Here is a 15,781-nt window from a genome sequence, read left to right on the forward strand (position 1 = left end):
TAATTAGTTTGTTGATTCTCTTTTTTTCCTCACTTTCCTTCCTCTCTTAGTTTCTGAGATCAACAATAACTTGTGAAGTTGAATAGCTATTGACCCGACAAAATTAGAGAAGAGCTCGCTGGCAGTGTAGGTAGACTATTTGGAAAATTAAGTTACTTTACACTTTAAACTGTTCCACCTCCTCTGAATCACCATCTGCAAATTTTCAAGCCTCATTGGCATGCCGACCACCACCTACAGTAGGTAAATCACTGGCTAGCTATGCAGGAGTACCTAGGCAACCTTAAAACCTTAAAAAAACACAACTGATGCTGAAAATAAAGTGACAGGTGGTTGGACACTGGCACAAGCACATGAATGGAAGATATGATTCTATGGTTATTTCTGAGATTGAGACAACAAAAGGCATTCTTCAAGGGTGGTAGCAAACCAATGACTCATCACAGCATACCAAATTGCAGAGGTTTCTTCATGAACAATATTGTGTTTTCTCATAGGTACTGGAAGCCACCCGTCTCCACCAATGTCTCTCTTAGCATTTATTTTCAGTAATGCTTTGGCATTCATTATCTGCCTTCGATAGCTCAGTTGGTAGAGTGGAGGACTGTAGAGGCACAAAGTTGAAATCCTTAGGTCGCTGGTTCAAATCTGGCTCGAAGGAGCATTTTTTTTCCAGATTTTACGTTTGGGGATCAATAAAGAATTTCTGATTCGGATGTAGAGATGGACGGATGACCCAAAAGCATAATACTTCTTGCCGAGACATAACAAGAATAAAAAAAGAAGTGGGGGAGATAGAGTTAAGCCCTGACAGAATAGAGAACTACAGATAAAAGATGTGAAATACTGAAACCAGAGAGAGTAAGTGTGACCAGAAGAATTGGAAAAAAACTAGAACTATAAAAGACAAACCTTTCTTCAAGAAATCTTTATTGTGTTGACATGGGCCCTCATTTATGAAATGTGTTAAAACAGGTGTAGGTCGGGCGTACGCCGATTCCCACCCAAAGTTTGGCATTTATCAATTTGAACGTGAGCGTAGGTTGCAAAAATTCTCACGTCTGGTCTGACCTAGTGTACTTAAGTTTACGCAGACACCCTCATCACATTTAAGAGTAAACATAATACAATATAAAACTAGAGGAAGGCGGTGCAGTACAGCTCAATCCAGCAGGGGAGAGTTCTAGCCCAACCAGGCTCCTCTCTTTACCCTGTCTTCTTAGTTACACTGTGATAGTTTTAGACTGCCGGGGGACTTCCTTTGACACACTCCTCTCTCCTTTATCTTTCCATTCGTGTGCATCCATGTCCCAGAATTGCTTCAGTCTGTGTTACCACGTTTGCAGTGAACGTTGTATTGTCCAGCAGAAAGGCAACAGGTGTGTTACTTTTCGACTATGATTTATACCATAGCAGTGCAATCATTTTGCCCAGGTTTGATTTCCAGCCACTGCCGTTGCATTTACAGGTTTTGAAGCCATATACAACATTAACATTACTTGTTTTACCCAGATTACTTCTTTTATTCAGTGATATTTCAATTTCCTTGCGGGAGTCATCCCAAAAGGATTGATAAAGATAAGTCTATCTCAGAAAAAAAATCTGAAAATCTTCAGGAGATGTAGCTCAGCAGCAGAGGTGGGTAGTAACAAGTTACATTTACTCCGTTACATTTACTTGAGTAAGTTTTTGAAAAAATTGTACTTCTAGGAGTAGTTTTAATTCACTATACTTTTACTTTTACTTGAGTAGATTAGTGAAAAATAAACTGTACTCTTACTCCGCTACATCGGGCTCCAATGAGCTCGTTACTCGTTACTACGCGTCATTGTTTTTACCCCAGCGTACCTCAATCCTCATTTTAATGTTTTATTTTGACAGAGAGAGAGAGTCTTCCGCTGAACGCTCTACCACGTGACTGTGCTTAACCAATCACACGTCGTTGTGTGGTCACGTGATCATACTCGCTTCAGCAGCGCATAGACACATAAAGACGTATCTCTTTATATGTCTATGCAGCAGCGCGATAGGTTAGCTTTACAGTCGTAGCTAAGCAAAGACGTCAGAATCAAATGTCGCCAAGGCAATGCAGACCAGGAGGACCCCCCCCGGCCTCATAGTGAAAGCATGGTTACCTTTTAGGAAAAGTGTGAAACAGCAGCTACATCATGCGGCGTCTTCTGTGTCGACCAAAACAAACGGACATGTGAGCGTTCAACAAGTCAACATCTAACCTGAGGAAACGTAGCGGTGGTTTTAGTTTCTGCTGTGGAGAGGTGGATCTTTGTCTTTTAGGTTACATACAGTATGTTTTGCACATGCAGTATCCATCCAAATTTGATGTGACAAGTCTCTCAAGTAAGCTATTTTGTAATTAATAAATACATTTTAATTTATTATATTTATTGGATGAGCTATAATTTGCCTAAATATGATTATTTTGTATTTTTGTTGGTCTGATTGATGCTTGTGTTAAGAAATAAATCAGACGTTACTCAACAGTTACTCACTACTCGAGTAGTTTTTTCTTCAAGCACTTTTTTACTCTTACTCAAGTAATTATTTGGATGACTACTTTTACTTTTACTTGAGTCATATTATTCTGAAGTAACAGTACTTTTACTTGAGTACAATTTTTGGCTACTCTACCCACCTCTGCTGACAGATCACGGCTACGTCCATGAACTAGACCCACAGTACCCAAAGAATCTCGAGCTTACATTCACATTTATCCAAAAAAGTGTGATGTGTCTTGAGGACAACAAACCACTGAAAGGGTGTCTGACGCTGAAGAATGATTTGTTCAATGAGTGAATCACTCAGAATGGACTGTTTGTTGAGCTGAGTTGGGGAAGTTTTTTGTTTTTTTCCGCCTCCTCTTTACAAATCATTTGCCTCTTCTACCTAAGATTTGAGATAACAGTGTTTGCCTCTTCTACTTCAGATTTAATACATTGATTGTTAATAGATAAATATCACAGCAGTGACTTCTTGCCCAGCACAAGTTTTTGCACTGAATAATTTGTGGGAAACGACTGTTCAATTCATGCACTATACATGTTTAATGTTATGTTGCCTAATGCCTACCATGATGCACTACCTTGATGTTGCCAGTTGAAGTACAGCACAGTAGAAACCAGTAGTTTATTTGAATGTTTTATTTTTTTTAATTTAGTTGCAGCCTTCTAGTTACAGTAAGTGCTTTATGCACTTAAAATATATGATTTAAGCAGTGGTAAATGGCTCGACATGCTCTTTTTTAAACACTGCTATTATTCTGAACACAACTGTACGTGTTTCAGTCCCTCCAGCATTTTGCAATGTTGCAATATACAATTCACACGAATTCGACCAATAACAGAGACTTTTTGTGTGACCCCCAATTTTGACAAATTATTGCAACAAATTTGACCAATAACCGGAGTTTCCCGCTACTTTATCTAATCCAGCAGTCCCATGTGCCAGTCTTTGTCTCAGTATGTGACCACAAATGGTGGATGCAGGAAAAAACTGGAGATGAGATGTACAGGGTGACCTAAACTGAGAACAGCTACGATCATTATTGTAAGTGCAATGATACGTTAAAGCCTAACAAATTCTTTATCAAACCAAAGGAATGTGTCCAAGGCCAGGTGAGGAATTAAACAATGTAAAGATCAACAAGCCACTGACATGTTAAAATTTGATTAATTCAATAAATAATCTTAAATTCTCCAACCATTTTCATATTATACCAACAATCACAGCATCCCAAGCCTTTTTGGTTACTAGGAAAACTTAGCAAGTTTTATTTTCATAAAGTTTTCTTATTGTTAAACATTAAAAAAAGATATTGCAATACAAGACATTGTTACTTTTATCACAAGACAAAAAGCTCTTTACAAAAGCTCCCGCAAAAAAAGACCACAAAATTCTGGAGGGACTGATGTGCTCGTCTGCTGAAAAGTACAATATACGATCCATTACCCCAGGTGTGTGCACATGTTTATGCAGGAGAGCACAATGTGATCTTTAGCAGGTTCCATGTGTTGGAAAGCTCAATGTTACCATTACATGAGGTAGTTTGCAGCTGCTGTTCGTATTATTGTGTGTTTGTGGGGACCCGTGTACGTGTAAGGTTATTCTTTTAAATGTAAATGTGCTGTATTTCACCACCAACGTTCACACACATTCATACAATGTGGCCGAGGCTGCCGTACAAGGTGCTTCCTGCTCATTAAATATACACTCACACACGTTTACACTCCGATGCGCAGCACCGAACCACCAACCTTCCCATTGGCAGGCAACAGCTCTGCCACTGAGCCACAGCCGCCCAGTTTTAGCTGGTCTTTACATGTGCTTATCTGCTGTAAAGCACAATAGTGCTCCATTGGACCACCAGGTCAAAATTGACCTAGGAAAACCAAACACTATGTATTTAAAAACCTAAAATTCAATGAAATAAGTAATGTTAATAGCAAATATCATTGATAACCAATTATGTTATTTTTGGTTAATAGAAACTCATTTCTGATAAAGAAACTTAAGTCAAATTTGACCCCAAGACAAAAACGAAAAACAAGTTATAAACTAAAATAGACTCAAGCCTACTAGTGGGTACTTGCCATGCTGACTGTTGTAGTTAAAACTGCAACAGTGTTGATCCCAAAGTGATCCTTTTCATGCAATTGTTTTAGTTTGGAGGAATGCTTAGAGTAATGGCAAAAGCTTCCTGGCAGATGAAATCATTCATTGCTTAGACTTTAGAGAAGTATGGTCAAATCAGTTTGGTTTAATTCTAAAGAAGAATGGTGCTTGAAAAAAAAAAGGTTGCGTCCTCTATACAGTTTCCTTGTCAGCTCTGCGTCCAGCAAAGAAGCCACAGCGCCTTATGCTAATGAAAAAGCTTACAGCACCAGGTATTCCCAGGAAGTCTCCCATCCAAGTACTAAGCCGGCCCAACCCTGCTTGGCTTCCAAGAGCTGAGAAAAGCGGGCACTTTCAGGGTGGTGTGGCCGTAAGGAACCATAGAGGGCGAAATCCAGCTATTTCTAGAACTGAAGGTTCTCAAAACAGAAATTTACCAGACTAAAACGTGCCTGCATTCTACAATCTTGGCCTGTGCTGACCTCCTGTTCCTCTGATCAAACTAAAGTCTGGTGACAATGCATGTTCAAATTCTAAAACTTCAACCTATTGTTCTAGAACTGCAACTTCTAAAACTTCAACCTATTGTTCTAGAACTGCAACTCAACATTCTAGAACTACCATGTAACATTTTAGAACTGTAATTAACAGTTTAGGACCGCAACTCTTAAAATTCTACAACTTCAACCAAATTTTCCAGAACTGCAACTTAACATTCCAGAACTGCAGGTTAACATTCTCGAAGTTAAACCTAACATTCTAGAACTGAATATTAACATTCTAGAACTCAACCTAACATTCTAGAACTACAACATAGCATTGTAGAACTGTAAGTAAGATTTTCGGACCATAACTCTTAAAATTCAAAAACTACATCTTATTGTTCTAGAACTGCAACTAACATTCCAGAACTGCAGCTTAAACATTCTTGAACTTAAACCTAACATTCTAGAACTGCAGCTTACCATTCTAGAACTACATGTAACCTTTTAGGACTATGAGCAACCTTTTGGGAACGCAACTTATAACAATTCTAAAACTTCAACCTATTGCAACTCAGATTTCTAGATGAAAGCTTAACTTTCTAGAACTGCATCTTTACATTCTAGAACTTTAACCTAATATTCTAGAACTGTAGCTTAACATTCTAGAATTTAAAGCTAACATTGTAGAATGGCAGCTTAACATTCTAGAACTTCAACCTAACATTCTAGAACTGCCAAGTAACATTCTAGAACTGTAACTTTCTAGAACTGCATCTTTACATTCTAGAACTTCAACCTAACATTCTAGAACTGTAGCTTAACATTCTAGAATTTAAAGTTAACATTGTAGGATGGCAGCTTAACATTCTAGAACTTCAACCTAACATTCTAGAACTGCCAAGTAACATTCTAGAACTGTAACATTTCAGAAGTTTTAAGTGAAATTTGTGGACCGCAACTCATAACATGAGAAGTGCCTGGCTAGCTCAGTCGGTAGAGCATAAGACTCTTAATCTCAGGGTCGTGGGTTCGAGCCCCACGTTGGGCGGTGGTGTTTTAGACAGTTGGAATGCCTGAGTTCTGCACTGTATACTGTGGCTGTGTTGGGGCAGATCATCTGTCAATCGCAAGATTAGCAATTCCATCCCAGTGTAAAAATCCCTGAAATTTACCAGACTAAAACGTGTGCCTGCATTCTACAATCTTGGCCTGTGCTGACCTCCTGTTCCTCTGATTAAACTAAAGTCTGGTTAACTGCAGGTTAACATTCTTGAAGTTGAAACCTAACATTCTAGAACTGAATATTAACATTCTAGAACTCAAACCTAACATTCTAGAACTACAACATTGTAGAACTGTAAGTAAGATTTTCGGACCATAACTCTTACAATTCAAAAACTACATCTTATTGTTAAAGAACTGCAACTTAACATTCCAGAACTGCAGCTTAACATTCCAGAACTGCAGCTTAACATTCTTGAACTTAAACCTAACATTCTAGGACTGCAGCTTACCATTCTAGAACTACAATGTAACCTTTTAGGACTATGAGCAATCTTTTGGGAACGCAAGTTATAAAAATTCTAAAACTTCAACCTATTGCAACTTAGATTTCTAAATGAAAGCTTAACTTTCTAGAACTGCATCTTTACATTCTAGAACTTTAACCTAACATTCTAGAATTTAAAGCTAACATTGTAGAATGGCAGCTTAACATTCTAGAACTTCAACCTAACATTCTAGAACTGCCAAGTAAAACTTCAACCTATTGTTCTTGAATTGCAACTCAGATTTCTAGAATGAAAGCTTAACTTTCTAGAACTGCATCTTTACATTATAGAACTTCAACCTAACATTCTAGAACTGTAGCTTAACATTCTAGAATGTAAAGCTAACATTGTAGAATGGCAGCTTAACATTCTAGAACTTCAACCTAACATTCTAGAACTGCCAAGTAACATTCTAGAACTGTAACATTTCAGAAGTTTTAAGTGAAATTTTTGGACCGCAACTCCAATCTTGACAAGTGCCTGGCTAGCTCAGTCGGTAGAGCATGAGACTCTTAATCTCAGGGCCATGGGTTTTAGCCCCACGTTGGGTGATGGTGTTTCAGAGAGTGGGAATGCCTGAGTTCTGCACCGTATAATGTGGCTGTATTGGGGCAGATAGTCCGTCAATCGCAAGATTAGTAGTTCCTTCCCAGTGTAAAAATCCCTGAAATTTACCAGACTAAAATGTGCCTGCATTCTTCGATCATGGCCTGTGCTGATCTCCTGTTCCTCAGATAAAACTTAAGTCTGCTGTAAGCTTTTTTTTATTAGCATAAGGCGCTGTGACTTCTTTGCTGGACGCAGAGCTGACAAGGATACTGTATAGAGGACGTAACTTTTTTTTTTTTGAGGCACCATTCTTATTTAGAATTAAAATAAACAATCTCATTCAAAATACTTGCAGTTTGACCACATCATAAATAAATAATATGTTCTGGAAGACGACAAGTCACCCAAGTCTAAGTAAAGACAGAGGTAAGAAAATTGAGAATTAATTAGAGTAATGAAAAATAGAAACTTGGAAATACATGAAAGTATTTATAAGTGTAACAATAGGCTAAATAAATGAATCAATGTGGAACAAAACAAATCAAAGAACTCTTGAAAATTCAGAAGTGTTAATTATAGTGCAAAAAAGAGCAAAAAGCAAGTCAACTCCTTGATTCCAAGGTGAAGGTAGTTAAAGTACTAGCAATGTACAGAAAAATGTATTTTTTAGCGACACACTATTTAGAGTGAGGGTTAAGTCCAACAGACTGAAACCTGAGGCCTTCAGGCTCCAGTACAGAGCAGACCGATAGACCACCAGCAAGTAACACCACCGATGCTACCTGCTGCAGACGGCGCTGAAACGCTCACGGCAGGCAGAGGACAGAGAAGCAGATATGTTTACCTGTTATCCAGCATACTATCAAGTCTACTAGGCAAAGGGCAGGATGTAATGTTGTGTTCACATACACGAAACATATTCACTTACAAAAATAAAGCCCAACGTGTAGGCTGTTCAACAAAACGGAGACTGACACACTGGGCATTACTTGAAATTGAGACACAACACCAAGCTAGATACCAAACGACTGGACTTGCAACTAAATACATCTGAAGCACTCTTATGACACACTCCACAAGCTAGTACTCCGACCATAGACTGTATAAATAAACGATATCACAGATCAATAATAATGTGTTTACTAGCAGCTGACTAAACCACAGAATCCAACGTCCCTCTCTACTGACCCTGAAGCTAGCTGATGTTCACCGTCTCAGGGCACATTGTTGATGCAGAAACAGCTGCTAGTTTCATAGTAAAAATCTGCCAACTCTGCACTAGCCTAAAGTAAACGGCAAAACTCGTGACTCCTCCGTGCATCTATGGTCAAACTGGGGTAACTCTCCTTCATTCAGCTAACAAGCGATCCCATTGGATTAATGGTCCAGTTACATTTTCCATTTATCCACCTCTCTTTTCGTAAACGAACAGGACCTTAACCATGTTTTTCAATTTTCTCTAAATGCACACGATATATAAGCAGTCTATTTCCTAAAATGCATAATGTGCTTGGATACAATAAAGGAGAGTGCATGATAGTAAGCTGCGCCCACACACACACACACACACACAGATACACACATGCACCGGTCACTGTCACTCCCCCCCAAACGATCCTGTACTGAAGGTGGAGCCTGAAACTGATCGTCCTCCATGTGGTGGTAGTCAGACACTACAGGCTTGTCCCTGACAGGCTCAAATGCGTAACCCGTGCCATTAAAATGACTTTTTTTGTGTGTATATTATGTGCTGCAGCCGTTGTCTATATACATTCGCAGGTCCTACCATGCCAGTGACGTCATCGGTATTGTCAGTGTTTTAATACTATCAAACGCAATTTTGTTTTTCTTTTCCTGGTTCCTATCAGAACACGTGGTGCAGCATTCTGGATCAGCTGAATAATCTTTATGGACTCTTTTAAACAGCCTGATGATATAGAATTGGAGTAATTCAGCCTAGAAGTAACAAATGCGTGGACTAGTTTTTCTGCATCAATTTTAGACAAGATATTCCTGAATATCTGAATGTGATGACTACTGCACTGGGGAAACTTCGGTAGGCCTGGCCACGATTTCACGTCAGGGAGATTTTTCCGTGAAGGTTATGGAGAGTTTAACTTTGCAGAGTTTGATTGTGCGAAGTCAATACAAATAAAGAAATGTGTTTCCGCCCTGTTTCTAACAGGGGACCTTTCGCGTGTTAGGCGAACGTGATAACCACTACACTACGGAAACTGACGAAATGCATTTATTTTGCATATTTGTGTGAAAATGCACCATTTTTATTTTACTGCAAATGTTCAAAATGCTACAAAATAGAGATTTTAAACTAGATTCAGTCACAGATGCTTTGTCATGGATTTGAATGACAGCAAATATGTAGTAAACCTAAATATTTCTACATGCATTGACTGTGGTCTGAATGTTGGAATAGCGCCACCTATTTCTTGATGTACCAAATATTAAGCTTGGGCATTCCTCGTTAGTATAATGGACAGTATCTCCGCCTGTCACGCGGAAGATCGGGGTTCGATTCCCCGACGGGGAGGTTTTTCTACCAGCTAACCAATGCAAGGCCTTCGAGGAAGTCCCGGCGAACGCGTGGGACTACTCGGGAAAGTGGGCCTTGGATCAAACTGTGTTCACCATGGGAGGAGAACTCCTGATCCTAAATGGGAATACTTTCAAGCGATGGAAAGAGCACAACTCCTGGACATGAACAAAACGTCACAAGGTGCCGCAGGAGTTGGGAGAGTGTCAAGTCTAGCCACCTTGGAATTCCGTTTCTGCTCTTTGCAGACTATGTGGTTCATTTGGCTTTATCAGGCATTGATTTACAGCTTCCACTGGGGTGAATCATGAGGGGGAAAGCGTGCCTTGGCTCAGGCTGTGTTCAGCATGGGAGGAGAACTCCTGACCCTAAATGGGAATATCGTCAAGCGATGGAAAAAGCATATCTACTGGACATGAACAGCACCTCACAAGGCGCAGCAGAAGGTGGGAGAGTGTCAAGTCTGGGCACCTTATAATTCCTCTTCTGCTCTTTCCAGATTATGTTGTTCTGTGGGCTTCATCAAACAATGATCTACAGCGCCCACTGGGGCAGATTGAAGTCCAGTGTCAAGCATTCGTAATCAAAGTCAGCCCCTCCAAATCTCAAAGCTCAGGATTTCTCCCATCGGGTTGGGAGTCAATTGCTGTCCCAAGTGAAGACGTTCTTGTATCTCAAAAGCTTATTTCAAACAGTGCAACTTGTTCCAACACAAAACAACAATACTACTGAAACTTTGGATGGTCGCCTCCGCCTCTCACACGGAAGACTGGGGTTTTATTTCCGATGGGGAAGATCTGTCTACCACTGCTAATTATTTCCCAAGGCTACATCGACACTAGTATCATCTGCCAGAGTAGTTTGGATACGAGGCCCAACCATAGCAAAAGATATGACATTTTTTAAGAATGTATTATAGTGGATATACTCCAAGAAAGACAAAGGTTGTACAAAAGGATTGAGAATGATCCTGCTATCAAAGCTATTAATAATCAAATATAATATTTACCAATTTACATTTGAAAATGTCTGCTCTATACACGTTAAATTAATTTACACATTTATAGTGTGATGTGTATATTCTCATACATTTTTACAATGTATTTTGTTTTCATCCCTCAAAAATAAATAAAAATAAAATGAGAAAAGTCTTATAGACTGGAATTGTCTACGTTGTATGACATCACAGCATTCTATAATACATCTAAAGAACTACTGACCAATCAGCTGTGAGTTCATGATGACGTCATGAGTGAGGTCACAAAACATCCATAGAGGACCTTATATGTACAAGCCGTGTTGAGTCTTTAAGTTCAGGGTTCTGCTCCGGGCAGCTGGAGGCCAGAAGCTTCGGCAGAGACTAGGCGCTGCGAAAGCAGCTTGTCTTTGGAGGCCTCGCTTCCAGAAGACTGGGACCAGATGCTGCAAAAGCAGTTGGTCTTTGAGGCCTCCTCACCAGAAGCCTCTGAGCTCCAGCCAGCCAGAGCAGGGGGCCCAACTGGCTCCGCAAGGAACAGAGCTACCAGCTCTGGGGTCAGGGGTCAGGGACCAGGGTAAGTGGTTTAGAAAGGTATTAGGGATCATGAATCTCCAAAGAAAACACTGATTCCAAACAGCTCTACTGTAGTCCAGCCTATACTCTGCTCCTGATTGGCTTGTAATCCTTACCTAGGTACTGCGCATGTGCAACTCTCAACAAAGATGGAAGAGAAGTGTGATCCTCACTCTGTAACTAAAACAGAGGAGTGTTTTATGTATTTCACATGATTGATGTGCCTTTGATGCTGAAATCCTTGGTGGGGGAGGACACCTAATTACCACATATTGAGCTACTGCCACCCATCAGCTTTTGACCCTCACATGTTTTGAATTGATGTGTTTCGGGTGTTATATGTGATTCAGGTGTTTGATGTGTTTCAGGTGATTGATGTGTTTGATGTGTTTCAGGTGTTTGATGTGTTTCAGGTGTTTGAAGTGTTTGATGTGTTTCAGGTGTTGAATGTGTTTGATGGGTTTCAGGTGTCTGTAGTGATTCAGGTGTTTCAGGTGTTAAATGTGTTTGATGTGTTTCAGGTATTAGGTATTAGATGTATTTGTAAATTGGTGCATAAAAGTCTAATTTAATACAGGAAATGAAACCGTTGATGTTCAAATTATTGCTGGGGGAGGACACCCAACCACCACATATTGAGCTACTGCCACCCATCAACATTTGACCCTGACGTGATTTGAACACACAACCTTCTGATCGGGAGTCAGACGCACTACCTTTGCGCCACAAGGTCTGCTGACTGATGCATGTACAGATCAAACCTGGTTTTGAATTCAAAAAGGCACAGAAATCTCCCTTTTTATATATATGACTTTCAAGTGAGACTTTTGTTTTTCAAAACCTGAACCCTATTTCCTTACTTTTTGTGTCTAAGTGACTGATTTAAGTTTTAGGCCTCGCTTCCAGTACGCAGGGACCGTGCGACGCAAAAAGCAGTTGGTCTTTGAGGCCTACTTACCTGAAGTGGTGATTAATGTGTTTCAGGTGTTAATGTATTTTATGTCTTTGATGTGTTCAGGTGTTTGTTGTGTTTCAGGTGTTTGATGTGTTTGATGGTTCAGGTTTTGATGTGGTGATGTGTGTCAGTTGTTTAACGTGTTTCAGGTGTTTGATGGTTGATGTATTTCAGGTCTTTGATTTTTTTGTGTTTTTGAGGTGTTTCAGGTGTTTGATGGGTTTCAGGTGTTGATATGTTTCATGTGTTTGATGTGTTTCAGGTGTTCAATTTGTTTCAGGTGTTGAGTTGTTTGATGTGTTTTCAGGTATATGATGTGTTTAAGGTGTTTGATTTGTTTCAGGTGTTTCATGGTTTTAGGTATTGATGTGTTTCAGGTGTTTGATGTGTTTCAGGGTTTGATGTTTTTTTATGTGTTTCAGGTGTTGATGTCTTTATGTGTTTGATGTGTTTCTGGTGTTTGATGTATTGTGCTCCGGTGTTCTAGTGTTTCAGGTGTTGATGTGTTTGGGTTTCTGTTATTTGATGTGTTTCAGGTCTTTGATGGTTTAATGTCTTTTATGTGTTTCAGGTGTTGATGTCTTGATGTGTTATGTGTTCAGGTTTTTGATGTTTTTATATGTTTCAGGTGCTCATGTCTTTTATGTGTTGATGTGTTCAGGTGTGTATATGTTTCAGGTGTTTGATTGTTTCAGGTGTTTGATATGTTTGATGTGTTTCAGGTGTTTGATGTGTTTGATTAGTTTCAGGCGTTTGACGTGTTTTATCTGTTTCAGATGTTTGATGTGTTTCATGTGTTCAATTTGTTTCAGGTGTTTGATGTTTTTTAGGTGTTTAATGTCTTTGATGTGTTTGACATGTTTCAGGTGTTTGATCTGTTTGTGCTTCCAGTGTTGGATGTGTTTCAGGTGTTTGATGTCTTTGATGTGTTTCAGATGTTTGATGTCTTTAATGTGTTTCAGGTATTAGATGTATATGTAAATTGGTGCATAAAAGCCTATGTTAAGGAAATGAAGCCTTTGATTCTCAAATCCTTGCTGAGGGAGTACGCCCAACTACCACATACTGAGCTACAGTCACCCATCAACATTTGACCCTGACGTGATTTGAACACGCAACCTTCTGATCTGGAGTCAGACGCGCTACCATTGCGCCACAAGGCCTGCTGTCTAATGCTTATACAGATCAAATTTCTTTTTGATTAATGCATATACATATTAACTTTTTTTCTGATTAATGCATCTACAGATTAACTTTCTTTTTGGTTAATGCATATACATGTGTGCATTTCTCCGTGGATTAAGCGTTTTGTTACTTTCACAGTATTCATATTGCAAATCAACCGGGTTTTGAATAAAAAAAGACACAGAAATCTCCCTTTTTACAATATATGACTTTCAAGGGATGACTTTTGTTTTTCAAAACTTGAACCCTATTTCCTTACTTTTTTGCGTCTAAGTGACTGATTTAAGTTTTAGGGTTCTTCTCCGGGTAGCTGGAGGCCAGCGGCTTTGGCAGAGACCAGGTGCTGCGAAAGCAGTTTGTCTTTGGAGGACTTGCTTCCAGAAGACAAGGACAGATGCTGCGAAAGCAGTTGGTCTTTGTGGCCTCCTTACCTGAAGCTGGTGATTAATGTGTTTCAGGTGTTAATGTCTTTAATGTCTTTGATGTGTTTCAGGTGTTTCAGGTGTTTGATGTGTTTCAGGTGTTTGATGTGGTTGATGTGTGTCAGTTATTTAACGTGTTTCAGGTGTTTGATGTGTTTAATGTACATTTTGTTTTTTTTTTTTTTTCCCATCTTGTATATACTTAACTATTGTTCTTACATTCTTATATTTTATTCTTATATTTTGTATTATAATTATTATTATTTCATGTATATTGTATGTTTGTATATTTTGTGTGCTGCTGTAACACTGTAATTTCCCATTTTTTGGGATCAATAAATATCTATCTATCTATCTATCTATTTCAGGTCTTTTGATTTTTTTTGTGTTGAGATGTGTTTCAGGTGTTTGATGTGTTTCAGTGTTTGATGTGTTCAGATGTTTGATGTGTTTCAGGTGCTTGATATGTTTCATGTGTTCGATTTGTTTCAGGGATTTGATCTGTTTCAAGTGTTTGATGTGTTTCAGGTGTTTGAGTTGTTTGATGTGTTTCAGGTATTTGATGTGTTTAAGGTGTTTGAGTTTTTTCAGGTGTTTCATGTGTTTGATATCTTTCAGGTGTTTGATGTGTTTTAGGTTTTTGATGGGTTTCAGGTGTTTGATGTGTTTCAGGTGTTTGATGTTTTTGATGTGTTTCTGGTGTTTGATGTCTTCGATGTGTTTTATGTTTTTTATGTGTTTGTGCTTCCGGTGTTCTATGTGTTTAAGGTGTTTGATGTGTTTGTGTTTCTGTTATTTGATGTGTTTCAGGTCTTTGATGTGTTTAATGTCTTTTATGTGTTTCAGGTGTTGATGTCTTTGATGTGTTTTATGTGTTTCAGGTTTTTGATGTTTTTTATATTTTTCAGGTGCTTGATGTCTTTGATGTGTTTGATGTGTTTTAGGTGTTTGATTTGTTTCAGGTGTTTGATGTGTTTCAAGTGTTTGATATGTTTCAGATGTTTGATGTCTTTCAGGCATTTGATGTGTTTGATTAGTTTCAGGCGTTTGACGTGTTTTATCTGTTTAAGATGTTTGATGTGTTTCACGTGTTTCAGGTGTTTAATGTCTTTGATGTGATTGACATGTTTCAGGTGTTTGATCTGTTTGTGCTTCCAGTGTTGGATGTGTTTGATGTCTTTGATGTCTTTCAGGTGTTTGATGTGTTTCAGATGTTTGATGTCTTTCAGGTGTCTGAAGTGATTCAGGTGTTTTTAATGTGTTTCAGGTATTAGATGTATATGTAAATTGGTGCATAAAAGCCTAAATTAATACAGGAATTGAAGACTTTGATTCTCAAATCCTTGCTGAGGGAGTACGCCCAACGACCACATACTGAGCTACTGTCACCCATCAACATTTGACCCTGACGTGATTTGAACACGCAACCTTCTGATCTGGAGTCAGACACGTACCGTTGCGCCACAAGGTCTGCTGACTAATGCTTATACAGATCAAATTTCTTTTTGATTAATGCATGTACATATAACTTCTTTTCTGATTAATGCTACAGATTAACTTTCTTTTTGGTTAATGCATATACATGTGTGCATTTCTCCGTGGATTAAAGCTGCAGTAGGGAGTTCTGAGAAAAAGTGGACTTAGCCAAAAAATTTGAACAAGCACACCTTACAGGTCCCTCCCCCTTGCTCTCCGCTGCGCTACAGCCCCCCCTCCAAAGCTCCTCCCCCACGGCAGAGCCTGCCGTGAACGCGCAGGCTAGTAAGCAGGGCCACCGATGCTTTCCACATCCTCATGACAATACAGGGGATTTATTCTGAGGAGGGTATAGCTTATGTAAAAAATGTGCTTATTTAAAATATTTTTATTAAGAGTCGCGCTTACTACCGGACTAGAAGTGAAA

The 15,781-nt window shown here is 39.1% G+C and overlaps 4 non-coding genes and 1 pseudogene across 4 annotated transcripts; 2 read left to right on the forward strand and 3 right to left on the reverse strand.

Annotated features, from left to right (window-relative positions):
- Nucleotides 1-4,886: 4,886 nt before the first annotated feature.
- Nucleotides 4,887-5,005, reverse strand: LOC116677426 (uncharacterized; annotated as a pseudogene).
- Nucleotides 5,006-6,089: 1,084 nt separating this feature from the next.
- Nucleotides 6,090-6,162, forward strand: trnak-cuu (transfer RNA lysine (anticodon CUU)). Its single transcript has one exon. It is a non-coding gene; the product is annotated as a tRNA-Lys (tRNA).
- A 3,213-nt stretch (nt 6,163-9,375) lies between these two features.
- Nucleotides 9,376-9,448, reverse strand: trnav-aac (transfer RNA valine (anticodon AAC)). The gene has a single exon. It is a non-coding gene; the product is annotated as a tRNA-Val (tRNA).
- Nucleotides 9,449-9,689: 241 nt separating this feature from the next.
- trnad-guc (transfer RNA aspartic acid (anticodon GUC)) lies at nt 9,690-9,761 on the forward strand. The gene has a single exon. It is a non-coding gene; the product is annotated as a tRNA-Asp (tRNA).
- Nucleotides 9,762-13,362: 3,601 nt separating this feature from the next.
- Nucleotides 13,363-13,434, reverse strand: trnaw-cca (transfer RNA tryptophan (anticodon CCA)). The gene has a single exon. It is a non-coding gene; the product is annotated as a tRNA-Trp (tRNA).
- Between the last annotated feature and the right edge of the window lie 2,347 nt (nt 13,435-15,781).

The sequence above is a fragment of the Etheostoma spectabile genome, unplaced genomic scaffold (genome assembly GCF_008692095.1).
Source record: "Etheostoma spectabile isolate EspeVRDwgs_2016 unplaced genomic scaffold, UIUC_Espe_1.0 scaffold00005088, whole genome shotgun sequence".
Taxonomy (NCBI): Eukaryota; Metazoa; Chordata; class Actinopteri; order Perciformes; family Percidae; genus Etheostoma; species Etheostoma spectabile.